The sequence below is a fragment of the Squalius cephalus genome (genome assembly GCF_949319135.1).
Source record: "Squalius cephalus genome assembly, chromosome: 14".
Taxonomy (NCBI): Eukaryota; Metazoa; Chordata; class Actinopteri; order Cypriniformes; family Leuciscidae; genus Squalius; species Squalius cephalus.
The window spans coordinates 16,183,852-16,200,263 of record NC_137135.1 but is presented as its reverse complement, the minus strand read 5'-3'; positions in this window follow the sequence as shown (position 1 = coordinate 16,200,263).

Sequence of the window (16,412 nt, the reverse complement as noted above, 5' to 3'; positions counted from 1 at the left end):
TTTAGAGGGTGCAACAACAGTACTAAGGGGGAAATATGTATACAGTTTTGCTTTAATATCAGATAAATGGTCAACTTACACTTTATTTCAATGGTACACTTTATACACTCTATTAACTAAGCAGCTTTCCAACTACAGGTCAACTAACTCTCATTAGAAGTAGACTGGTAGGGTTAGTGTTAGAATACTGTAAGTTGACATGTAGTTGCAAAGTTACTTATAGTCAGTACAGTGTCTGTTGGAGGAGCATCACAATAAAGAGTTAGCAGACATTAAGCAGATTGTCTACTAATACTCTAATGAGAGTCAATGATATGTAGTTGCAAACGAACTTATAGCTAGAATCGTGTCTAAAGTAGACTATCAAAATAAAGTGTTACCAAAATATTATAAAATAAACATTCATTGTAATTAGTACAGTGACAGTAAATAACAGCCATTATGATTAATTTAGTCTGTGAATGTAATTCAAGACTTAGTATGTCAAAATAATTATCTGTACAATATAAGGAACTGTCAAAGAGACTGTTTTCATGCATTTTAATTGCTGTAGAACACTGCAGCCAAAAACACATTAATCACTGAAAATGTCATCTAAAGAAAGTCTCTTGTTTATAAGGAAGAAACAGAACACAGATAACTCTTTCAATATGTACTGTAAATCTTTGCCAAATATATCTACTGTCAGAAGTATCAAAGCTACTTTTTCCATAACTGTATTATTATCCTTTGTTATGCAAGTTCAAACGTTTGATAAATTAAAGAATAAAGGGGCTAACATATGGCTTTTAGAGATCTGATTACAGAAGTGTTTCACTTTCCTCTGAAGCGGCCTTGCACTGCATCGAGAACAACAAGCAACAAATTCCATAAAGACAGCACCCAAGATGCTCTTATCGTGTATTTGCCATCTGTTCCCTATAAAACGTGTGGATGTCTGCCTGCAACATAAACATCTTTCACTCAGCAAATCTGTACACACCACCTGCCTTTTCTATACCTCCTAAATACAAAAGGAGAGTGTGACTGGGGATCAAAAGATTAAGCTGTCTGAAAAGAGCTTTTTTGGGGTTTTTTCAGTCAGCTACTCAAGAGATGAATTATTTTCTAATAGACCTTAATATGTCACGCTGAATCAAATGGCTTGAAAATGTAACGTGTAAACATCTGTATATTGAATTTAGAATCTAGGTTGGGCCCTATTTATTTATTTTTTTGATATTTGGGGAATACAAAATCACCTTTAAATGTTGTCTTTAAAGGTACACTATGTAACTGTTGGCCCTCTAGCGGTTAAAAAACAAAACTGCATGCATTTTGCGGAAGAACATTGTTTTGGTTGTGCTTCGGCTCAGGGTAGGGTTAGTGTTAGAATACTGCAAGTTGACATGTATTTGCAAAGTTCTTTTTTAAAAACTGTGCTTGGAGACATTCATGTAAAATCATATTAATATTATCAGATATGAGAAATTGTAGTCCTTAAATTAGTCAGATACAAAGGGACATGGTGATGGGAAAAAATTAGATAGGAGGAAAACTATTTCAATGCGTATGTGTTCACTTGCAAAAGTATTGTGTTCCCCTGAGAAACTTTGCGTTTGCTTGCTAAAACTTTACTTTCCACTGAGAAACTTTACGTTCGTTTGCAAAAGTTTTTCCAGCTCATATTATTTCCCTCACAAAGGTTTTGCGAGCGTATGCAAATTTTCTTGGGGAAACGCAAAACTTCTCAAAAGCATTGAAAGCATTTTTTTTCTTTTGTCCCTTTAGGTGCTAGGCAGATAATCAGAAGAACCATACCATACCTCAAAACTATGAAAGTTATTGTATAACTACAATACCCCTTCCAGATCAGAAAAATCTGATGGGAAATTTTTAGTGTCAAATAAACATGAATCACATCAAACAAACACTGCTTTCAAGGGAAATCTGGAAATGGGGCACAAAAGAATGCAAGAATTTTCCATCTGAAATGAACTATTCCTACATTAAGACTGACTAAGTTAATTAAACCATGGCCATAAAAACAATCCCAAGCACTAAAAGTTACTGCAGACCCTAAATGTCTCCAGTATGCCATAATGGGCCTCGGCCCACCACAGGCAAGAAGGCTCTTAATGTAGGAGTTTTGTGCTATTTAGAGAGAAAGCCATGGTGAAGACCCTGTCAACTACTGAGGCCAAGAGGGGAGAATGCAGGAACTATGGCTGAAAGCCAATATGAGCATTCAGTCCTACTTAAGGCAATGACAGAAGACAATAAAGCCTCAAGGCCAAAGAGGAGAGCATGAGATGGAACAACAAGCCCTTTCATGGTTGATTTAGCAAACAATAGCCTTGGCACAGGATAGGGTACTCTAAAAGGATGAGCTGATTATGAACAATCTTTTATTCTCTTTTGTTTCATCACTTAATCTCAGACTATCCAAATGCATAAAATGATATCAGAAAATCTAAACCAAACTGAGAAAAGAGCCTACAAAGAACTAGATTCAAGCCCAGAGGTCCCGAGAGAAATCCAGCTGCCTCAAAATGTAGAAGTATGTTCTGTAAAGCACAGCGTAATACAACTTTCCCTTCAAACTATAGAGTTTCCACAGACAGGAATGAAGGTCATGATGCATGAGGCTTCCAACATCCCCATGAGATTGTGTCATGTTCCAAACTGGTGCACATGCAATCCTTTCCACAAGAGGGGACGCACATGTGTCATTGCACCAAAGAAACTGACAATTCAGGCAAACACATTCTGTGGCTCGCTATATCCAGACCGAGAGAATTGCAGTTTTCCACACACCTGCCAATCAAGACTAGCTTCCACTAATTACATCCTTTTTAAAGGATCAGTCATAGCCGTCAGATAAATAATCCTTCTTTTGTGTGTTTTGAACAAACTAGAAACCTAGATATTTAGTCCACTCCCAAAGGTGCATACCAATTCGCATACTTACAGTATGCACTGTTCTATGCAATTTTGTAGTATGAAGAGTAAGTAGTGTGTTCACAATGAAAATTCAAAAAAGAAAAAGTGCACTTGACAACCAGTGAATGTAAACGGTCTGTGGTCTCCCAGTCACTTACATTATTAGATGTTTAGCATTATGTGAATCTACAACAAAACAAAAGAAAACATGTCAATGTCAATAACATTAATATTAATGAAACTAAGCAGCCATTTTCCGCCAAATCTTTTTTGTGTTTTGGAATGTGTGCAAAGGATTGTGGGTGTTTCACAGTTGATGTAGCCTTCAAATCACGCCAAATGAAGGACGCCTTCCAAGGATTTTTCAAATTAAGATGACCTTCAATGCTTGATGACATGTCAGCAGAGAAATGAAGCTTTATAGGACACAGCCTTCCAATTTATAAGCACACGATGTGTGTAATGTTGGGCACAAGCGAACGCTCCCCTCATGTAGAACAACATTCACTTAAATCCCGCTCCGACAATACATTTCTCTGTAACAAGTCTTTCTGTTTGTAATGAATTTCTTGAATAGTCTCAAATACAGTCTCATGTAAAGACAAGTTATGATATTTGATAGCGGCGCTCTGATTTTTCATTGCTTATGGGTTTAGCGGTGCGGCATGGTCCTCTGATTTTTCCTTGAGCACATGCCAAAGGCATTCTGCCAGAGGTGGACAGTAACAAAGTACATTTACTTGAGTACTGTACTTGAGTATCTGTACTTTACTTGAGTATTATTTTTTTCTGGAAACTTTTTACCTTAACTTCACTACATTTGAAAGACATATATCGTACTTTTTACTCCACTACATTTCTGTCAAGGTCCTTGAGTCGCAACGTCAGTCAGGGGATAAAACGTGATTGTTTTTTTTGCAGGTGACAGACAGCCTATCATTAATCACTCTTGTTGGGTCACATGTCGTGAAGTTCAGCGATTTCCCATCATTTTCCTTGAACACTAATCAACTGGTGGCAAAATGGATGAAGACAGATCCTCTGCGCATCCATGGCAAATAGGTCTTTCTGTTTAGCTGTTTGTTTAATTTCTGTAGGATTTATAACATTCTAAAATCTCTTAATTCCACAGATATAACTGGTAGGTGTATTCACTAGGTTGCTTCAGAGGCATAAGGTACTATAAGTATATAATATAATAATATTATAACAATAATAAAACAATGCATTGACATTTACTTTTTACTTTTGATACTTAAGTACTTTTAAAAACGAGTACTTCTGTACTTTTACTTGAGTAAAAATTAGTCTTTACAACTTTTACTTGTAACGGAGTAATATTTGACCAGTATCTGTACTTTCACTCAAGTAAGGAAGTTGTGTACTGTGGGGTTTTTTCTCCATTCTGTCACTTTGATAGGGTTTTGATTCCTTGCCACTGTTGCCTTGGCTTTTTGCTTGCTTATTTGGGGACATTTAATATTCAAGAATATTATTGATCTGTGGATGATGACGCAATTTTCTTCTAGAAACAAACTTTGTTGTATTATTTTCATGTTATCACTATGAAGCTGCTTTGATACAATCTGTATTGTAAAAAAGCGCTATATAAATAAAGGCGACTTGACTTGACTTTGTCCACCTCTGCATTTTGCTCTAGTGCCTTTGGCACGTGCCCGGTGGGTCCGTGCATTAATCCATTCCTGGTTACACCAGTAGGTGGTGACAAGTGACTGTCTTTATGGGTCAGTCATTAAATCATTCATTCATCCAATTCATTCAAAAACACTGATTTAATCAGGAACAAAACAAGTTGCTGTCTTTATGAGTAAGTCACTAAATATTGTACTTGATTTGTTCAAATTAAAAGCACTGATTAATTCAAGAAAAGTATGTTGCTTCCTGCTTTGGTTTTGTTTATTAATATGTTTGTTGGCGGAGCAAAAATGGACAAAGTAACTGGCAAAAAAGTTATAAAATGCAAGTTAATATTAGCTTTTTGTTTACTGAAGTGGTGTGTTAAAGTCATATTAAATTCACAGTCAGCATGCTGGCCTGAATATTTTGCTCTCTTGGATGTGTCATATTGCTTATAATAGAACACAAGTCAGCAAAAACAAGCTGATCAATAGCATTTTTTATTACATTTTATTATTTATTTTTACTCCTGAGATTACTATGGGTTGGTGTAAATTTTAGTGTTTTTAAAAAAAAGAAAAAAAAGAACTAGCCTTACATACATTAGGTTAAATACTTCATGTCACCATATATATATATATATATATATATATATATATATATATATATATATATATATATATATATATTTCCAGCATAAAACTATTGATCTACGAAGTTGTCACAACGTCAAAATTACTAAGTTACATTGTCAGTAATTGCGAAATTATGACAATAAATAAAGGAATTTCACTTTTCCAGCTTTCACAATGTAGCTAGTTATGAAAAGTATGAAAGTTTGTTCATCAGATTACATTGCAGTTATATATATATTTTAGTTAGCCAGGCATAGATTTATGCCAAAATGGATTAATAAAACTCCCTTTTTATGTTCTTGATAAACCAGATGAGCACAACTGGAGGCTATTTTTTTTCTTTTCTCTCTTTAATCTTCGCTGCTAGTGCGGATTATCAGATGAAATCGAGGTCCTCGGCACCCCGTAGACGTATTAAAATGATTGAAAAGCTTGACAGCTCCCAGCTGCACATGACCAATGGAAGCCAGAGTCTAGACCGAGCAGCGTCCAGGCCTGGCAGCGCGGGGAGGAAAATCCAGAGATGACTAAGCACAACAGCCTGCCAGCTTTAAACTGCTGCTGGAGGACTATACGTCCAACTCTCCCATGCTGGACCTCTGTCGCCTCAGATTTGCTCACACGGTGCATGTAAATAACATGCAGAATTTCCACTGATTCGCAACCTCATTCTTCTTAATGTGGCTCAGATCCTTCTTTGCTAGTGAGGATTTCATTGTTTATACAGAGGTCAGAAACATAGAGAGACAGCCAGTGCAACAACACCCCCTTAAGGAGCATCTTTTTTGTTTATTTCTGTGCAGGTGGTGGAGGGAAGAGGCAGGACTGAAGGCAGGTCTCCAGAGTGCGCCGTCAACACTAGGTGTCAGGAATCTTTGCATGAGACAGGAGCAGCAAGATGGCTCTATTCTCAACGCTCCCTTCTGCAGCTTGAAAACCTTTCCTGGTTTGTTAGACAGTTTTTCAGCTCCTCCTTGGGTGTCGTTGTAGATCTCGCAGAAATCTTTGTAAATCTGTGGCCAGTCAGCGGTGCGTTGCCATACCACGACACTCTCAGCCAGTTCCGTTAGGACTGTCACTCCACATTAAGTCGCTTCTCCTTTAATCTGCTGCTGTAGGGTAAAATGCAGTCATGCTTTTACATAAGAAATTTGTTCTTGTAGAACTTTGACTGCTTCATCCACCCTTGTGTGATTCACACAGTCTGTTCATGTGACTCAAGGACAGCGCTAACCCTTCCCTTCAAGGACTGTGTCCTTCTACGGTCTCTAAATTTAGCGGTCGATCTTGTTTTGTTTCAGCACGCAATCGTGTTGCTCCAAGAGTTGGGTTCTTGATTTATGAATTATACATCGGTTTAATATTTGTAGTTGCTACTACTACTGTACGGACAGTAGACACCCACAGATTTCCCTGTCTGCTGTTTTTCGTTACCCTTCACTGTGATTCTCGTTGAATGCAAATGAGCTTTACAATACAGTGCCAATACCCTAGCCAATACAGTGGTCATTTCCTTGTGTAATTAGACTAGATTCCTGGATTGCAAATTACGTTGAAGCGCAAAGGTAAATATTTTACAGCTTACACTAGTGAAAACAAAATCTGTAATGCTATGAGCACACAATGTCATTGTCCCTGTAAGCCGTAGTTAATGGTTTTACTTTCAACTGATTATCTGAAAGATTGTTTACCCTCCAACTGTCACTGCACAGTTTCATACATTTGTCAATCTTGAGTTTAGTTTGCCTGCACACAACAGTTTTTAATAAAAAGAAAGTGTTTTTTTTTGTTTTTTTTTTTTTTTTTTATCCATATGGAAATCATTGGCTATTTGTCTGCCGTCAACTGTTTGGTTACCCACATTCTTCAAAATATCTTCTTCTGTGTTCAGAAAAAAGAAAAACAATGATGGTTTTGAACAAATTGATGGTGAGTAAATGACAGAATTTTCATTTTTGGGTGAATTGTCCCTTTAAATTGATCAAAGGTGAGAGTAAAAAGTTGTTCATTGTTACAAAAGATTTCTGTTTCAAATAAATGCTCTTCTTTTAGACTTGCTGTTCATCAAAGAATCCTGAAATTTTCATTGATAATAATAAGAAATGTTTACTGAGCAGCAAATCAGCCTATTAGAGTGATTCCTGAAGGATCATGTGACACTGAAGACTGAAGTAATGATGCTGAACATTCAGTTTACATAAATATATATTAAAATGGAAAACAGTTAGTTTAAATAGTAATAATATTTCACAGTATTACTGTTTTTACTGAATTTTTGCTCAAATAAATTCAGCCTTTGTGAGTATAATACTTTCAAAAAAATTGAAAAAACATACAAAACTGTAGTGTATAATTAAATAGAAAACGTGAACACAGACATTTTTGCTGCTATAAAAAATAATAGGAACTTTTTTTATTCCGGTGGTATGATGGCATAATCAGCTTCAGAAGAAATAACCATAAATGATAAAAAATTTAAATAGTTTCAATTGTTAATGTAGGCCTACATACATTTATATATAAAAAGGAGAATGAAAGAGAGAGAAAGACAAGTGAATTGTGGGGAAAAGGATATCATTATTACAGAACCAATGAGTATTCAGTTCCATGATCCATCTGCAAGGGCAGAGGAGTGTGCGCTGGAAAGATTTATAGGAAATTTCACCTTTCCACATTTCCACTGAACTGGAGGGATCGGTCCGAAGCCTTGTGCTCCGTGATTAGAATCTATAGTAAGAGAGAAAAGGTCAGTGGTAATTAAAGTACAAAACCATGGATAAACCAAACATTTTGTATAAGGTTGGCAAAATAATAGATTATACTATTCTGCCCCCTTGTGTTCACTAGAAGAGAAGCATGCTTGAGTTGTCAAATAACTGCAGTTTGCACACCAAATTACAAACTTATCTCTCGGTTATAAAACCTCCCCAAAAATGAATGTGCTGTTTTTTCTTCTTCAGTGCAGACCCAACACAGTAACAAAAGTGGTTATCGTTCAAAAGTATAAAATTGCCTCTAACATATAGGCTACAGGCTTTTTCAGGTTTGCATAATGATGTATTAGCATTAGCCATTTTACCGAGCTGAATCTGAATTTGCTGTGTGCGTTTGACAGCAAAATACAGTATTCACAACAAAATATAGTTTGATTGGACACATACCTTGATGGTAACAACATAAGATGGGAAAAGTTTTTTATTCTATTTTTTTTTTTTTTTTTTTTATCCTAACAAAACACACTTATATGGTTTAGCATTGTTTTTTTCCCTACCATCCATACGAACACACCACTGCTGTCTTGTAGAAAATTAATCAACTAAAGTGCTCTTAATTCTTTAATCTGGCAAATCTGATTTAGAGGCCATGCACTGAAGGTGTGAGGCACATAAAAATTAAAACAATTCTCCTTGTGTATTGATGTGATATATATGTCTGAAAAATAATGGCTATTGCACCACACAATAAGTGGTAACCTAAATGACTGTAAGATTATACTAATTATTCTAAGATACTCTTAAAAGTATTGTAAGAATTGCACGTGCACTTTGACCTGATACCTGGAATATTCTGTAGTTCGTGTTTGTGGAATTACTGTCCAAATGGCGACATCTTGTGATCAGAATATGTCATGTGCCTACAACGTGATTTTAGCTGTGGTGCCTTTGAGATTAATATATCACCTGGATATCTCAGCAAATACAGCACTTTTTAGCTGCACAAACAGGAGACTTTTTTAAAGAAACTCGAAACAATAGACAGCAAAAAAATGTAACATTGAAAGTTGAAATTTCATATTTTATGAACATCACGATTACTTTTATCAACCCTTTTAATTGTTTTGATTTTATTATAAGTGTTTTTATTTATACACATATTTACAGACCAGAAAACATTTCCATCTTAATGAATTAGGGGTTTGTTAATAAATCAACACACACACACATCTCTAAAATTCACAACAGCTCCAAACTCAGTGATCAGTTTATAATAAGCTTCGGTTTATGTATAATTTATTTCATCATACTGAATGTTTAAATTAAGACATCAAGAATCATTCAGCTTCAGCTCTTTCTGATTATTATGCCATTAAATATAAAGTGAACTGTTTTACTAAGTTTTTCATTATTTTGCAGCCTATATGTCTTTCGATTTCGGTTTATTATTTTGTAAATAAGGTTTAAACAGTGATTAACAACAATTGATCTGAAGGGCGGGGTCTGATATAAATGATAATACCAATAAAGTTCATTTGATTAAAGAGAATAACCACCCCGCCCTCTTTTGTCAATCACTGCAATGCGTCATTAGCATGAAAAGAATGTTCGGAATCGTTGATGAAGCTTCTGAATGACTCTTTGTGACGTCAGCTGCAGGAATCCCGTGGATTTAAACTCTCGAGGTCAGTCACAATCTCAAACTTTTCACAAATCTTTTGTCGAATCGGCTTAGATTCACAAATGCTGTTAAGATAACATAATATTTTGAGTGTCTGTTGAATAAACTAATCTCCTTCTTTGCATCATCAACTCAAATTTTTTGTTTAGATGAACTCAAACTTTTTACGTTTGAGTTAAAGGCATTCTATGCAAGATTTGTACCTTAATATAACAGCTTCGAAATAATTTCGATGGTAAACAAACTCGTAGTAGGGCGATTCATCCCGATAGCAAAGCTGGCAAAACCAGCAATGCAAGTTTGAGAGGTGGTGCCCCGACAAATCTCGCGAGAATCACGACTTGCTTTACGGCACGACGTCACATACATCAACAACATATGAAGCAGCCTCTATGGAAGACACTAGCACTAGCATTTCAGACGTGAATCATGGCAGAGTCCACGAAGAAAACGAGCGGAAACTCTGCGTGAGTGGTATTTACGACAGTAACGTTAAATACAAGTACTCCACAGAGACTCTAGGGGGCACTGTTTGACAAAAACAGAAACTGCATAGTGTGCCTTTAAGGCTAGGCTAAGCTAAACCAACAAATAATTTTTACAGTGTATTTAATAATTTAGGTGCATGATGTTACTCTAATGCCACATCCAAAATAATGCGTTTTAATTTAAAAAAAATAATTCTCAAATGAAAATACCATTTTCTAAAGTATGTCCATTTTCGCAGGAGGAAAACAACTGTAAGATAAGGGGTGTGAACGCAGGGAAAACTTTACAGTGGATGTAGACCTATTGCTCCCGCATCATGTAAACTCATTTTATGATAAAAGACCTGCATATATAACAATCTATCAATACACACACCTTGTCCTCTGCTTCATGCCAAAAGAACACACGGAAGCGCTGACTAAAAGACGGGAGGAGCTGCTGAAGCCCTCCTAAAAAGGGCTTAGCGAAACCATTGTTTGATTGGCTGTCTGAGTTGCATTCATAGTTCATGATGACAGTCGTGTATCTTGAGAAATATTTTTATGGCAAGATGCCATTCAGGATCTTAGGCTGTATAGGCTATATCTGCAACGCCTTGGTGCGCTGAGATGGAACTGGTTAAGCACCATTGCAATCATCCCCTGACAGTTTCAATTTAATTTTTACAATGACATGTTCAAACAACATTTTTACAGATAGCTCGCTCAGCTCTTATAATTGCTGCTTGCTGCTATATTCATGGGAATTCTTACTCATTTAAACCGATAGTTATTATCAAGTAAATTACACATCTCTCTGACAAGAAGACATTATTGCACAAAGGATGTTGTGCAAACATGTAAGGCTTGTGTGTGTGTGTGTGTGTGTGTGTGTGTGTGTGTGTGTGTGTGTGTGTGTGTGTGTGTGTGTGTGTGTGTGTGTGTGTGTGTGTGTGTGTGTGTAAATATATCAACATGAAAATATACTGTATAGAATATAGAGCTGGTAAGTCCCGCCCCCTCCGCTAACCCCGCTGGACCTCTAGGTTGAAAAATCGTCAATGCAAGTGAATGGGAGAAAATAATTAGGTCCCGTTTGAATTTTGCCATGAATGTGAACATATGTTGTCTGTGAATTTTTTATATAACTTTTCGTGTAAAGAATGCTACAATTTAGCGGGTAGAAGTTTGATACGGTTAGACTTTGTGTGAGAGCACTTTGTGGACTACAACTCTCGACGCGTTTGAAACGTCAACACCACTCGCACACGGACACTAGCTCACGGATCCCGCTAAACATGGCTGTGTCTTTGGTGCACTTCACCGCCTTCTTTCAGGGAGAGGACAAAATTGTTGAGGTTGGGCGAAAACCACGGGTAAGTCAACTTTATGGGGTGACGTCACATAGGCGACATGTAGTCTTTCTCGTTATGTCTTTTCCACAACTGCTAGCCGAAGAATCATACCATATACTGTCAAACTTGTAACATGAAAAATTATATAAAAAATTCACAGACAACATATGTTCACATTCATGGCACAATTCAAACGGGACCAGAAAATAATTATTTTCTCCCATTCACTTGCATTGACGATTTTTCAACCTAGAGGTCCAGCGGGGTTTTACGGAAGGGGCGGGACTTACCAGCTCTATAGCAAGAGAGGAAAAATTATATTTTAGTTTTTTTGTATATTTAGCACTTTATTAGCGTACTTTGCACATCTCTTTGTGGTTTACACACTTGACTTATCAGGCTGGTTACTGTTAGTCAGGGCTGTCCAAAAATTTTATGCTTGCAATAATGCTGTTGGGATGTATACAGGTGTACACCAGGTGATCAAAGCATAACAAAAAGTGTCACTGTTCTACAGTTGCAAAAATGACCAGACTTGACAGGGCTAAAGCTGAAGGTCTGTGGCTTTTATCTCTCTGGGCACTGAGAGCCAATGGGAATCAACAAGTTTAACACACCCTGATTGTCAAGGTTTTACAATGACGTCTAAAGTGACTCAACATATTTCATTTTATTTGAATTCTGTGAATTGAACATTTACGCAACTTTGGGGTCAAATGAACTATTTAACAGTTTTAATTTGAAGTGGAGGGGAATTCTAGAAAGGAATAATTGTAGAATTATATGTGTGTGATTGTTTGAATTAAACTAAAAAAAAAATCAAAGGTTACCGATGTGTGGTTGCGATTCACTGTGATCTGTGTCAACACAGACTTCAAAACAGGTTGAAAACATGTTCAGGTCACTGACCTAACTGAGCTATATTTCTTTGTGATAGGACAAAATGAATATGTCAGTATTGAACATTTCGGTTTTAGGCTGTCACGACAACAGGTTTTTTTTTTTTTTTTTTTTTTTTTTACAGACTTGGAAGTAAATGCCCACTGCTATGATTGGGCAACAGTTTTGAATATTAAAATATTTTCAACGTCCCCATCATTACATGTGTGGAATTGTTTTGAAAACTTCTTACAACTTGTTACATAGTTGAAACATTTGCAAACAATGTAAAACATATATGCATATTATGCTTTATAAGTCTTGGTTGTGGTTAATCAAGTTTAAGTAGGCTGCTGACTTGCCACAATTATATTTGACAGTATAACTTACGGTGTTTCATGTAAATAGAATTATGAATGAATAAATGTACCATCATTTGTCACAATGTCATTCTTATAGGCTATTCATAGTTCATCCTTAGTGAAAAACGTAGGCTATATACAGTACATTGTCATTTGCAGTGTTAAATAAAATGAAACGTGTTGTAATGTCTTAATGATGGCAAAACAGATGTCGCTTACTGAAGCTTTTATTCAGGATTACAGATAATAACAAAAGCAGCGTTCCCATATGTGCTTTCTTCCATATCAGACAATCTAACGCATTAACCCTATAAATGCTGAAGCAAAGAAAAGAACAACAAATCTCAACTTTTCACAGTTTGACTGCAGCACCACAGTACCTATAGTCCAGTCATTTTATGAAAAAAGGTTGAACAAATTGCAACAGAAGCAAACTCAACTGATTTTGTATCCTCACTATGTCCTGAGTAAGGAAAAAAAAAACCCTGAAGAATCCTATTTGGGGAAAGTTTCAAAAAAGACCCAAATATAGCCTATTCATTAATTCTTTTTCTCACGTGAATAGGGTAAAAATTTTAACCTTTAGATATCACCATGAAAATTACTGAGTTGATTACTTACATCAAGACAAACAAAAAATGTATTACAAGTTTTTTTTAATTGTTTGTTAACATGGACAAACGGTGCATAATCTAATTACGTATGTGCTAATTTGCATAAATACCACAACAGATCTAAACATTTGGTCTAGCCAGGTGAAAATGTCTTGTTGAATCTTGTTGACACATAACAGTAAAATACTTAATGTTGAGGTCTGAATGGAACCCATTAAGGCTACCCATGAGCATTAATACATAGGCAGGAAGAAGTACTTTAAACCAGACTTTATTAATTATTATTGCAGAGATGGGGTTTGGGGCTAGGTCCGTGGGACTGTTTCTGGGGGTTCACTTTTTTATTTTACCTACCTTTTGTCTTCTGCATTCTCCTTACCATTGTCTCCTGTTCTTCCCTCAGACTCGTCCCCCAGAAACAGTCCCACGGACCCAGCCCCAAACCCAATCTCTGCAATAATAATTAATAAAGGCTGGTTTCTAAAGTACTTCTTCCTGCCTCTATGTATTTTTTATGTAACTTTTAATACATTTTTTGTTTGTCTTGATGTAAGTAAGTTTGCTTCTGTTGCAATTTGTTCAAGGTTGACCCCCATTTTGGCTTAAAATGACTGGACTAGTAGGCTACCGTAGGATCCAATATGGTCGTCACTGTCTCTCTGAAAAGCCTGCACTGAACGGTATCTTGTTTAAAAACTAATCCACAGTATAATGAAGCGAACAAACGAGTGTTTTACTGACACGATCTGACTGGAACTTGTAAAAAATAAAGTTCATCCACGCTTTCTTAATCTTAGGCTCACAAGGATGGCAATGCAAAGACTGTTTTTCCACAACTTGGCACTGTAAACATCTTGTAATCCTCAGAGCATCTCTATGGTTTTGTTGCTGCAGTAATCCTGTGTTTGCGTCTCTCGCATTACTACTACTACTACGTGAAACATGTGGATTGGTATACGGGGTTAAATAGGCAATGATGTAGAAGTATGCTTTGATCTTCTGAAAGGCGGTCTTCCATCGCACTATGACGTTACAATGTGACAAAATCCGAAACAAGCTGTTCGGACAGGTTTCAATAAAAGCTGTTTGGCGACTACTGAGTAAGTCTTGAGTTCTGAAACTTACAGGTGATTTCTCAATTCATGACCCCTTTAACTATGTCTGTGGGTCAAGAGCACATGAGTTGGTTAAAAAGACTTTATCTTTCATTGCACTGAAACCAGAGACCTTGACCTGTCCAACTTCTAATTCTAGCAGACTCAAAGAAACCTGACCAACAAGAATGCTCAGCCTTCTGAAATGAATTATAACCAAAAGTATCATGCACATTTTTTCTTTGGTCATGTCTTACAGTATATTTCTGGGGGGAAAAAATATTCAGACCTGCAACTGCATGCGATTTTTTTTTTTTTTTTTTTTATTTTTTTTAACCAGAATTCAAAAGAAATGCATGTCCCAGCCTATTTTAGTTGTTTGTTCCTCGTCCCTCACCTCAGACCAACAGCTTTTTACAGTTGTAAAAAGCCAAAATTGAAAGCTTAAGAGAAAACATCCGAAGGCTGCAATCTCACAGGCATGCACTACTCATGTGTCAGAAACAAAGACTTTGTTTTGTCCACGCAATGTTGGCTTTTAATTTATTCTGCTGACGTTCGACAGAATTTACAGCCAAGCCTCTTCTTAACACCCAAACAAATACTCATTAGTAGTCAAGTCTACAACAGATGCACAGGAGACCTCTTGTAGTGCATGAAAATGAGTACAAGTACATTTGAGCTGCCTAGTCAGTTATTTGCACAGACGGGGCATTCTGTACCTTGCATGCAATCCATGCTGTGATAAGACGGCTGTGTTGTGTGGTTAAATATTGATCACTTATCACAAGAATAGCTGTGCTCAGAGACACTAATCAGAGAATCCTGAATTGCTCTTTTCAAAATCCTTAAAAAAACATTTTATTCCACAAACTTGCATTTCAAAGCAGCCAGGACATGGATTGCTGCAACCCATGAGTGGATTGCATCGCGGCCTCACCCATCTCAGGTCAGGTGACAAAGCATAAAAAGGCCCATACAATATGACTTTATTACTATGAGTGAGTTAATGATAAGTCACAATGGGCCAAATAGTCAAACAAAACATTAAACCAGATTTTCTGCCATTTTGACTGCACCATTAGTGTGCAACATGAATGAGGCAAAAACAACAACATCTTTTTATTTTATTTATTAATATTTGTATTTATGTTGCATGTGTTCGCTCTCTGTATAACTAATTTCATGCAGTTGCAGGCAAAACCTGATTTCACCAAGTGCAACATTTCAATCAACCAATCAGATTTGATGGACACGTTTACAGTTTATGTCAACTTTAGGTTTACAACTATACGGTTATGCTTCTACATCAGTGTTATTCATCATTTCCCTCTAATTTTAAGAATACCTTATTAGGTTTTGGGGTAGAGATATGGTTATGATTTCCCGGCTGGAGTGTTGTCCCAACGCGTCTAACTCAGCAAACTCAGGATGTGGCAGTTAAGCCTTGCCTAAGTTTTTAATATTGTTTTGCACAACCCCATGGCAACTTCTGTACATTGTGTTTGTAGCGTAAGCTTTAAGATACAGTATGCTCTAAGAATGTTTTTCTAACCACCCTATTAAGATACATTATTTCTGAATGTTCTCTAAACGTTAAAAAGAAAACTTTGTTCTTTGTTATGGAACATTGCATTTGGCAAACAACATGGGAATGTTAGTTTTGAATGCTCTCTGAACATTCTGAAACTAGTAACATTTAAAAATTTAAACTTAAACATTTCAACAACAAAACAAAAAAATTCCATGAACGATGTATAGATAATGTTTTTGGGCTAACATTTTGAGAACATTATTGAACTTTAAAAAAAAAAAAAAAAAAAAATGTTGTTCACTCTCTATAAAACAAAATTCTTCTTTAAATTCCATAGTATCTCTGTGGTTAAGTGAATTGGGCCTTGCCCAAGTTTATTTTTCCAACCAACCTGCAAGGCAATCTCTTTATTATGTTTGTTGTGTACAGCGTATTTTCACATACGCTGTAAAAAGTGGTAACATTTTGACAATATTAAAGACCAGATAACTTTTAACGAATGCTCTATTAATGTTGC